The 11,580-nt window shown below is 41.9% G+C and overlaps 1 long non-coding RNA gene across 1 annotated transcript in view; it reads left to right on the plus strand.

The window, feature by feature from the left end:
* Positions 1–9,293, plus strand: part of LOC129391721 (uncharacterized) — a 24,861-nt gene extending 15,568 nt beyond the window's left edge. The window contains exon 3 of the long non-coding RNA XR_008616359.1: positions 6,336–9,293. This is a non-coding gene — a long non-coding RNA (uncharacterized lncRNA). The remainder of the gene's footprint in view (positions 1–6,335) is intronic.
* Positions 9,294–11,580: the final 2,287 nt, after the last annotated feature.

The raw sequence follows: 11,580 nt of genomic DNA on the forward strand, positions 1-11,580 counted from the left end.
TTTTTGGTGGTATGCGGACCTCCCTCTGCTGTGGCCTCTCCCGTTGCGGAGCACAGGCTCCAGACGCGCAGGCCCAGCAGCCATGGCTCACGGGCCCAGCCGCTCCGCGGCATGTGGGATCTTCCCAGACCGGGGCGCGAACCCGGTTCCCCTGCATCGGCAGGCGGACGCACAACCACTGCGCCACCAGGGAAGCCCACCAATTGAGTTTTGATAATACTGTTTATTCTTTCTACCAATCCTGAAGATTGGGGATGGTAAGTGCACTATTGGCCAAATATGGATTTTATTATTTGCCCAGTAAAGTGAGTCCCTTATTCACTGTGCAACTCGAAAGGGATCCTCCAAACAGGATTTATTCTTTCCAATAGTAATTTACCTACTGTTAAAGCTCTTGCTGTCCTGCACGGAAAAGCTTCAACCCAGTGTGAAATCATACAGATTATTACCAAAATATATTCATATCCTTGAGATTGTGGCATTTGGATGAAGCCCGATTGCCATACCCCAAAGGGTCCCCTAGGAAGGGGAAAGTGACCTTGTGAGCAATGGATTGGTTTTCTGGGATTATATTTAAGGCAAATAATACATCAAGGATATGTCTTTTTGGCTACCATTGGGGAGGGCTTCGAAATATACTCTTTTCTCCACAGAGTTATTTTTTCAGGAGCCTATTGGGTCAGGGAATGCATGTGCTGGAGTAAGGGTAACTGAGCCCCCATGGGCACTATAGGCCTCTTATTATTTTCCAAATCATATTCATGAGGTGGGATCAAAGATCTTGTTTTTGTCTTCCATATTTGTTTTTCATCTTTTGGGACTAATTCTTGAACCTGTAGGGGAAATTTCTTAACAGTTAAATTGGGGTCAAGTTTAAGTAGTAGACATTCTCAGAGCTGGACAGAAATAGAACTTAAAGCAGTTTGTTTAGCTGCTGAGTCCGTGAATTGATTCCTTTTAGCCTCTATTGAATCAGATTTTGGAATATCCAGGTATTTTGATAATGGCCAATTGTTTGGGTGATTATGGAGTCTAGTAATTCTGAGACTCGTTTCCCATTTTTTATGAGTTTCCCTGAGGAAGTAAGAAATCCTCTTTCCTTCTAGAGCCTTCCAAAATCATGAGCCACTCCAAAATCATAGCAACTATCAGTATAAATATTTGGTATTTGATCCTTGGCTAGCTGACAAGCCCTGATTAGAGCAATTAATTCAGCTTGTTGTGCCAACTTTGGTTCTGGTAAGTAAGAACTTTCAATTATGTCCACAGTGGATGTTATTGCATATTTAGCTCAGTAATGTCCGTGTTCGTCTTTTAAGTAAGATCCATCTGTAAACCAACTTAAGTCAGCATTATCAATAGGATTTCTTGTAAATCATTCCTAGGAGTAAGAAGATAATCCGTTAGTAAAATACAGATGTGGCTGTTTTCTTCCTGTGGTACTGGAAGCAAAATTTTGGGGTTAAGATTATCACATTGAGCCAAAGTATAATAATATTAGACAAAGAAAGCAACAATGCCTTGTAAGAAGTGAGTCTACTCACAGAATAGTGCTGAATATGATGAGAATTTAAAAGAGATTCCACTGAATGTGGAACATAGTCAAAAGAAACCCCATTATGAGCTCTTCAGTAACTTTGAACAAGAGAGCTGTTGTTGAAACAGCCTTCATATAGGGTGGGATTCCTTTTGCCACTGAATCTAGGTGGTGGCTATACTATCCTATGGGTTGATGCTGGTCACCACGCTTCTGAGTTAACACACCCCTAGGACATTTCCTTTATCTTCATGCAAAAAGATAAAAAATGGTAATTTATAATTAGGATGGCCTAATGCCAGAGCCTGAGTCAATGAAGATTTTTAAGGTATCTGTAGCCTTTTCTCCTTTTATTGTCCATTCAGTTGGGCCTGATCAGTCATACTTAAGTAACACATAGAGGAGTTGGGAAATGAGGGGAAAAGTAGGTACTTAATTCCTACAATATTCAGTCAAACCTAGAAATCCTCTTAGCTATTTCTTTGTTTTGGGGAGCAAGAAAGCCAGGATTTCCCTTAATTCTTTCAGAATCAATTAACAATCCTTCCTTGGATATCAAATGACCCAAATATTTCACAATTGGTAAACAGAATTGCAGTTTGTTGTTAGACACTGTATGTCCCTTAGAGGCTAATTGTTGTTACAGATGGATAGTGTCTGTTTGAAAGTCCTGTTTGGGGACTTCCCTGGTGGTCCAGTGGTTAACACTCCATGCTCCCAATGCAGGGGGCCTGGGTTCAATCCCTGGCCAGGGAACTAGATCCATGCCACAACTAAGAGCCCACATGCTGCAACTAAAAGATCCTGCATGCCAAAACAAAGGTACCATGTGCCTCAACTAAGACCCAGCACAGCCAAATAAATAAATATATATAAAATAAAGAAAGTCTTGTCCAGTTCTAGAACACAAAAGCAAATCAGCTACATATTGAGTCAAAACAGAGCCATTAAGGAAGTGAACAGCCAAATCAGCTTTAAGTATTTGAGAAAAATAAGTGGGTCCTTCAGTATAGTCTTGCAGCATAACTCTCCAAGTATACTGATGATCTTCCCACATAAAGGCAAAGCGGTATTGGCTTTCGTCTTCCACTGGAATACTAAAAAATGCACTACATACGTCTATTACTGAGAAATAACAGGTGTCTGCTGGAATGGCTGAGAGCGGGGTGTGAGGATTAGGAACCACAGGGTAGCAAGGGATCACAGTGGTATTTATAGCTCTCAGGTCCTGAACAAACCTTCAGCCTTCCTCATTTAACTTTCTTACTGGTAAAATAGGGCTATTACAAGGACTGGTACAAGGAATTATAAGTCCTTTATTGAGGAATTCCTGAATAATAGGAATTCCATTTAATGCCTCTGATCTAAGTGGATATTGTCAAATATTGGGTAGAGGCTTGGAATTATCAATAGTTACTTTAATGGGAGTAGCTGACTTGATTTTCCCAATGTCTGAGGAGGAGGATGACCATAATTCCTCAGGCACTTGTAACAGTAGCTAACTTCCTCTCCATCTGTCCAAACTCTTGTTTTCATTACCATCAATTTCTTGGTAATTATGTCCTGGTCTGCATCTAAGTTTTATAAATCTAAAATCCTTTCACCCTTTGGTGGAAAGGTAATATGGGTGTTGTATGCCTCTGAAAGTCTCATCCTATTAAATGAATTGGAGCACATTTTACCGAAAGGAAAACATGTCTTCCAATGATAGTTCCTAGCTGAAAAGTTATTGGTGCTGGTTTAAAAACTTGTATAGGTAAATTAGAAACCCCTATCATTTGAATTGACTGTTTACTCTGAGGGAGAGGCAATGAATAAGGGTAGGGTTAAGAACAGATAATGTAGCCCCTGTGTTTACAAGGGCCTTAGAAGTTTTCCCTCTGATTTTTATTTCAATTTCCCCTAAGGTAGTTAGTGAGAAGGAGGAGGAATGCCTTCTCATAATCCTCAGAGCACCCATATTCCTTGTTAATCCTACCTTGTTCTAAATCTCATTTAAATTTGTGGCAGTCCCTTTTAAAATACCCAGGTTTTCTGCAATAAAGGTGTTACTGAACTCAGGTCTGGCCGCTTGCCACTCAAAAATCAATATCAAGAGGCAATTGTTGGTAGAAAGGAAAGTTGCTTTTAATCAGGATGCTGGCAATCTGGGGAGAAGGTGGACTCATGTCCCTCAAAAACTAACTCCCAAGATTCTGCTTTGCCATGAAAAGTTTTAAAGGGAAAAGGACAAGTAATTTCAGTTAATCATTGAGATAAGGGGGTCTGGTCGCCATCTCCCACTGCATGCAGGCTTGTTGACTCCTCGTGATTTTTCTTTAGATGCTATTTTGTTCACAAAGTTTATTTGAAAGATTACTGAAGGGGAAGCTAGGGAAACAATCTGGTTATCTGTTAATTACTTTTTCTTCATTTCTACTTCTTTGATCTATGGAAGGAACCAACAGGTTAGGCAAGGTACTGTGTGATCAAAAGATATGAAATGTGTGCTAGGGCCAGAGATGAGCAGAGCATGGGTGTGCCTAGTTATATTAGTTACAATATAGCTTTGCTAAAGTGACAAAACAAAGGGGCCTCCTGCAGAGAGCTCTTTCCTGCAAAGAGCTCTTTCCTGCCAAAAGCTGCTTACAAATCCCTACTTGTCAGAACATCATTCCATTTTTGTGGGATTATGGGTGAAGGTCCGTCTTCTGTAACTTCTTCCTGCTAACATAGGGTGCCATATTCTTAGAGTGGAAGATGTCAACGTAGTTCTGTAGGATCTCTTTGCTGACAGTTTTAGTTGCCTATTTACATACATGGGCAGAACAAGCTACAATTATTTTGATGCCCACAAAGATATAGATTATTATGAGCAATAGTGTTTTTTCTTTTGTTTTTCCTTTCCTATTTTTAATTGAAGTATAGTTAATTTACTATATATATATATTCTTTTTCAGATTGTTTTCCATTATAGATTATTACAAAATATTGAGTATAGTTCCCTGTGCTACATACTAGGTCCTTGCTGTCTACCTATTTTATATATAGTAGTGTGTATATGTTAATCCCAAACTCCTAATTTGTCTTCCCCCCACCTTTCCCCTTTGGTAACCATAAGTTTATTTTCTATGTCTGTGAGTCTGTTTCTGTTTTGTAAATAAGTTCATTTATATCATTTTTTAGATTCCACATATAATGATATCATATGATATTTGTCTTTGTCTGACATACTTCACTTAGCATGATCATCTCTAGGTCCATCAATGTTGCTGCAAATGGCATTATTTCATTCTGTTTTTATGGCTGAGTAATATGCCATTGTGTATATATATATCACATCTTCTTTATCTGTTCATCTGTTGATGGACATTTAGTTTGCTTCCATGTCTTGGCTATTGTGAATAGTGCTGCTATGAACATTGAGGTTCGTGTATCTTTTCGAATTAGAGTTTTCTCTGGATATATGCCCAGCAGTGGGATTGCAGGATCATACAGTAGTTCTATTTTTAGTTTTTTAAGGAACCTCCATACTGTTCTCCATAATGGGTGCACTAGTTTACATTCCTACCAACAGTGTAGGAGGGTTCTTTTTTCTCCACACCCTCTTCAGAATTTATTATTTGTAGACTTTTTATTGATGGCCATTCTGACTGGTGTGAGGTGATACCTATTAGCAATAGTGTTAATCCCATTCTCTTAAGGACGGTTCTTGGAATTGTGCTAGTCATAGATTCAGCACTCCTCCAGATGGAGCAGCTTATGTCATGGCTGCAATCTGGCCATCATGCAGTTAGCTTTTTCCCTCTGGTGGCAGTTATAGTATCTGTAAAACAACTCAGAAATGTGCATCAGATACTGAATCTGTGACTTTATTGTCCTAATCATTAACTGCTTGAGTCTGCTCTTTTGTGACTCATGGAGGGCTGGGAGATTTCAGCTTTTCTACAAACAAGAGGCAGGGAACATGGAAGGGGCCTTTGTACTTGGAAGGGGGGCCCACAGGGTTCCAAAGGCAGGTGTGGTTGCTTCAAGACTGATTGAAATTTGGGCCAGGTAGTCTCAATGGACCGCTGAGCTGTTGTAACTGCATATTCATAACCTTGGCAGCTTTTTCCTTTTCTCTTTTCTGTAAGGTTTTGGAGAGTTTGTCAGCAATAGTGACAAGTTTATTAGTATACATAGTAGCCCAATCAAGTTCATATCTTTTTACCAGCATGCCAATTCACCTATTCCTTCTAGGAAAATATAATTTAATATTGGATCATCCTGATGGTTCAGGAAACTCTTTGGGTCAGTGCCAGAGTGGTATTTGACTATATTTTCAAATCTTTTGAAATAATAAAAAAAAAATCTCTTCTGGCTTTTGTTTGTATTGATGGATTTTTGCCCAATCTATTTTCTTTGGAAAGATCTTTGGAATAGCTTAATAAAGGTTGTGGGCAATTTCTCTACATTTCTGGCAATCTGCAGCCTTGTTTAAGAAAATCTTCCATAGGTGTCTTCTAATCTATCTCCTGGAGCCATTCTTTTGCTTTATTTTCAGAGACTAGTAATTGTACAAGCTGGTACAAGGCTGAATATCCAGGCTTGTAAGTTGTTACTGTAAGGTCAAATTATTTAGCAAAAACCAAAGGATCCTGTAAAGGATCTGGAAAATCCTCAGTTAAGTTCTTAAGTTCTGTCTTAGTCCAAGGGGTATAGGTAAGAGCAAGCTCCCCTGTACTTGTGGGTTTCTCCTTAAAGGGAGCAGCTGTTATTTTAGAGCTGTCTTTATCCTTTCCCTTAGACTTAATAAGTTCTTTCTTTGAAATTGAAGGTAGAAGAGCAGGAAGATCAGGATAGAGAAGCACAGAAAGAAGAGGATATGAAGAAGCTGAAGGAGGAGGAAAGATGGGGAGAATAAGCAATGGTTTCTGAGGTCTTTTCTAATTAAGCCACTGTTTCGAATAATTTTCAATTTGTCTCTTGCAATGAAGCCACTTTATCATTCTCTTGCTTTGAGGCTTCCAGGTACCAGTTAAAATTTGCCTTCCATTCTGGCTATTTGATCTTATAGCTGGATATTTTTCTAATTGAGCCTGCGAGTAAACCAACTTAGTTTTAAATCAAAAGTGCCCCATTTTGGCCATCTCAGGCACAAATTATATTTGGTCAGACCTTACCATTTAGTTAAATGCTTGCAAGTGTCAGTTCCATAGATGTTATACATAAACCCAGCTGGGTTTCCCATAGGTGGCTGTTCGTCTGGGAGCTGTTTGGCCTTTGAGGCACAATTTCCCTTTATTAATTTGGTAGCCTAATTCAGATATGAGATATGATCTGAACAACTTTCTGAGGATGGTGTGTTCAATTGGATGGGTGCTGCTTCTGAGTCTAGCTCACCAAGGAATTACCCTTGCGTCACTTCAACTCTTTTATGTGTCTTGGTTTCTCCCTCTTACAGTCTAAAACTGCCATGGGTACTCTGATCACTAGGTGATCAGCCTCTGTCACATTTCCCAGAAGAGTAGTATTTACTTAATGGTTGTAGTGGGGCTCCCTTTGGGACCACTACACATCACAAGGATTAATCCTCAGACACTTCTTTTTTTTTTTAAGATGTTGGGGGTAGGAGTTTATTAATTTATTTATTTTTGCTGTGTTGGGTCTTCGTTTCTCTGCGAGGGCTTTCTCTAGTTGTGGCAAGCGGGGGCCACCCTTCCTTGTGGTCTGTGGGCCTCTCACTATCGTGGCCTCTCTTGTTGCAGAGCACAGGCTCCAGACGTGCAGGCTCAGTAGTTGTGGCTCACGGGCCTAGTTGCTCCGCGGCACGTGGGATCCTCCCAGACCAGGGCTCAAACCCGTGTCCCCTGCATTAGCAGGCAGATTCTCAACCACTGCGCCACCAGGGAAGCCCCTCAGACACTTCTTAGCCACCTGAGGATGACTTGTGGCTGGAAGGAGCAAAAGTCCCTTGTGCCTTGGAGCTGAATAATTCAGTCTCTCATTTCACTAGCAAACGGTTTGTTCAGGCCATGTATCAACTTGTTTTTTTCTAAAGTTACGCCAAATTTAACAAAAACAAGCCACCTATGGTTCCCTGGACCTCCTGCCCAGATCCCTCTATGTCCCTGCCTAGGAAAATGCACCAATGCCCCTTAAGACTCCAAGTCTTAAGTAAAAACAGCTCAAATAAAATTTTTAGGATCGTCACGCAAACAATGAGATCCAACTATCAGGAGAACTCGAGGAGTCAAGATGGCAGAATAGGAGGATGTGGAATTCACCTTTCCTCACAAGTACATCAAGAATACAAACAATCTACGAATGGAACAATTCTCATAGAGCACTTGCTGAACACTAGTAGAAGACCTTGGACACATAAAAGGACAAGAAAAATCCCCACACAACTGGGTAGGATGAAAGAAAGAAAAAAGAAAAGAAGAAATGGGAAGGGACCAGCACTGCTGGCAGGGAGCTAAAAGTGAGGAGAGGTTCCCACATGCAGAAAGCCCCCTCAAGGTGGGAAGATCAGTTGGGGCAGAAAGGGACCTTTGGGGGATCAGAGTGGAATGCAACAACCAGTCTGTGGAAGGGAGGACTAAGTAAGAACTGCATGCATGATCCATGCTGCAGCCCTGCACACCTGAGTTGTGTGTCTCCTGGTGTGGAGAGGGGCTGCGTGCTGGAAAGTGGGATTTGGAGAGTGGATCCAGGGAGGAGACAGCTGTTGGCTGTGAAGAGACAGCCTGAAGGGACAGAAGTAAAGAGCTCCACAGCTGGGAAAGTTTGTGGAAGAAACCCAGGACACTATAGAAGCAAGGCGTCATTGTTGAGTGGTGTGCAAGGGGTGGCACCGCCATTGCAACCCCCTTCCCCACCTATTGGCTCCTGCCTCCACGGGCACTGGGAAGGGCACCCATCTGAGCAGGCTCACCCACCCTTCAAGCCAAAGCTTCCTCCACCCATGCAGGCTCTGGGGTCTGGAGCACCACCACTGCCAAAGCCTCCTTTGGCTGCACAGGCCCCAGCGGGCCCACACGTGCCACCCTTGCCAAAGCTTCCTTGGGAATCAGCCCTGGGCACCCCAGCCTGAGATGGGAATCCACCAATGCTGGTGGGGGCTGAGTGCTAAGGCATGGGTTTAGGAGAGCAGATTTGGGGAGATGACTGCTCTTGGCTGTGTGGAGACAACCTAACGGGATGGGAGTAAGGGGCTCCAGCAGCTGGGAATGCTCCTAGAGGAAGGGTGGTCTGCCTTGGAAAGGAGGCACCATTGTCGTGTGGTGTGCAAGGGGCGGAGCCACAGTCACAGGCTCTCTTCCAACATGCCAGTGCTTGCCTCCACGGGCACTGGGAGGGACTCCTGCCAGAGCAAGCGCACCCCAGTCTGTTGCAACTTCCTGCTGGTCTCTGCCACTGCAGGCACTTCACAAACGCCCCAGTTGCAACCGCCTTATCCCTCCCCAGGCTGAGTAAGTGTGCCCCAATCAGCCGCTGCTTTTGTCCCCTCTTGCCTGGGTGCGAGTCAGAGGCCTGAGGGTACCCTACACACAGAGGTGGGGCCAAAACCAAAGCTGAGCCCCAAGGGATGTGTGACAAAGGAAGAGGAATGGAAATCTCTCCATGCAGCTGCACAAGCCATGGATTAAATCCCTGCAGTCAGCTTGGTAAACCCTGCATGTGTGGACTATCTGAATGAACAAGGAGTGCTCCCACAACTGAGACCAGTCTAGCTTTAGAGGCTGTGGACTTTGGGGACAAGTACATGTGGGAGTTGGCCCCAGGAAAACATTGTTGTTACTATTAAATTTTTGTTACATTTTGTTCTGTTGCTGTTTTCTTTATTTTTTCTTTTCTTTTTAAAAAATTTTAGTGTATTTTTTATTTTTCCATTTTTACTTTACTGGTTGTTGTTTTGTATTTTTTATTGTTTTTCTTTTTGTTCTTTTGTTTTGTTTAGAACTTTTTTTGATCGTTTTTGTGTGTTTGTTTTATGTTTTCTTTGCTTTTTTTTCAGTTTGCTTCCTGTTTTTGTTCTGTTTTTCTGTTTTTAGTAGTCTTATTTTTACTGTTTGTTTTCATTTTGGGGTTCTTTTGTTTGTTTCATTGTTCTCTTGTTTTTTGTTTTCTTTGTATTTTTTATTTTTTTCTCTGTTTCTTTGTGTTTGTTTTTGTTTTTTTGGTTTTGCTTTTATCATTTGTCTTGGGTTGTGTTTGTTTTCTTTTATTTTTTTATGTTGTTGATGTTTCTTTCTGTTTCTGCTATTTGTCTTGGGTTTTGTTTGTCTGTATTCTTTTTTAAAATTTTTTAAAAATTTTATTTATTTATTTTGGTTTCACCGGGACTTAGTTGCAGCAGGTGGGCTCCTTAGTTTTGGCTCGTGGGCTCCTTAGTTGCAGCTCACCTGCTCCTTAGTTGCGGCTAACAGGCTCCTTTAGTTGCAGCTCGCCAGCTCCTTAATTGTGGCATGTGAACTCTTAGTTGCAGTATGCATGTGGGGTCTAGTGCGCTGACCAGGGATTGAACTGGGGCCCCGCTGCATTGGGAGCTTGGAGTCTTAACCATTGTGCCACCAGGGAAGTCCCCTGTCTATTTGCTTTTCCTTTTTTTCCCTTCTTTTTTGGCCATGCCTCACAGCTTGCAGGGTCTTGGATCCCAGGCCAGGGGTCAGGTCCAAGCATCTGGGATGGGTGTGCCAAGACCAGGATACTGGTACACCAGAGAATTCCCAGCCCCAGGGAATATTAATCAGTGTGAGCTCTCCTGGAGGTCTCCATCTCAACACCAAGACCCTGCCCAACCCAACTGCCTACAGGCTACAGGCTCCAGTGCTGGACGTCTCATGCCAAACAACCAGCAAGACAGTAACACAGTCCCACTCATCAGCACACAGGCTGCCTAAAGTCATACTAAGCTCACAGACAACCCAAAACACACCCCCTGGCATGGCACTGCCCATCAGGGGGACAAGACTCAGCTCCACCCACCAGAGCACAGGCACCAGTCCCTCCCACCAGGAAGCTTACACAAGACCCTGGATTAACTTCACTCACCACAGGGCAGACACTAGAAGCAAAAGGAGCTACGACCGTGCAGCCTGCAGTAAGGAGACCACCAACACAGTAAGTTAGACAAAATGAGATGACAAATATGTTGCAGTTGGAGTAAGTTAAAAACCCACAAGACCAAATAAATGAAGAGGAAATAGGAAATCTACCTGAAAAAGAATTCAGAGTAATGATAGAATAGATGATCAAAAATCTTGGAAATAGAATGGAGGCACAGAATGAGAAGATACAAGAAATGTTTAACAAGGAACTAGAAGAACTGAAGAACAAACAAACAGTGACGAACAACACAATACCAGAAATGAAAGTACACTAGAAGGAATCAATAGCAGAATAACTGAGACAGAAGCACAGATAAGTGAACTGAAAGATAGAATGGTGGAAATAACTGCCATGGAGCAGAGTAAAGAGAAAAGAATGAAAAGAAATGAGGACAGTCTCACGGAACTCTGAGACAACATTAAATACAACCACATTCGAATTATAGGGGTCCCAGAAAAAGAACAGAAAGAGAAAGGGTCTGAGAAAATATTTGAAGAGATTATAGTTGAAAACTTCCCTAACATGGGAAAGGAAATAATCACCGAAGTACAGGAAGTGCAAAGAGTCCCATACAGGATAAACCCAAGGAGAAACATGCCACAACACATATTAGTCAAACTAACAAAAATTAAATACAAAGAAAAAATATTAAAAGCAGCAAGGGAAACAGCAACAAATAACATACAAGGGAATCCCCACAAGGTTATCATGTGATTTTTCAGCAGAAACTCTGCAGCCCAAAAGGGAGTGGCATGATACATTTAAAGTAATGAAAGGGAAAAACCTACAGCCAAGATTACTCTACCCAGCAAGGATCTCATTCAGATTTGACAGAGAAATCAAAAGCTTCACAGACAAGCAAAAGCTAAGGGAATTCAGCAGCACCAAACCAGCTTTACAACAAATGCAAAGGAACTTCTCTAGGCAGAAAATGCAAGACAAGAAAAAGACCTGCAAAAACAAATCCA

The sequence above is a fragment of the Physeter macrocephalus genome, chromosome 21 (assembly GCF_002837175.3).
Source record: "Physeter macrocephalus isolate SW-GA chromosome 21, ASM283717v5, whole genome shotgun sequence".
Classification (NCBI taxonomy): Eukaryota; Metazoa; Chordata; class Mammalia; order Artiodactyla; family Physeteridae; genus Physeter; species Physeter macrocephalus.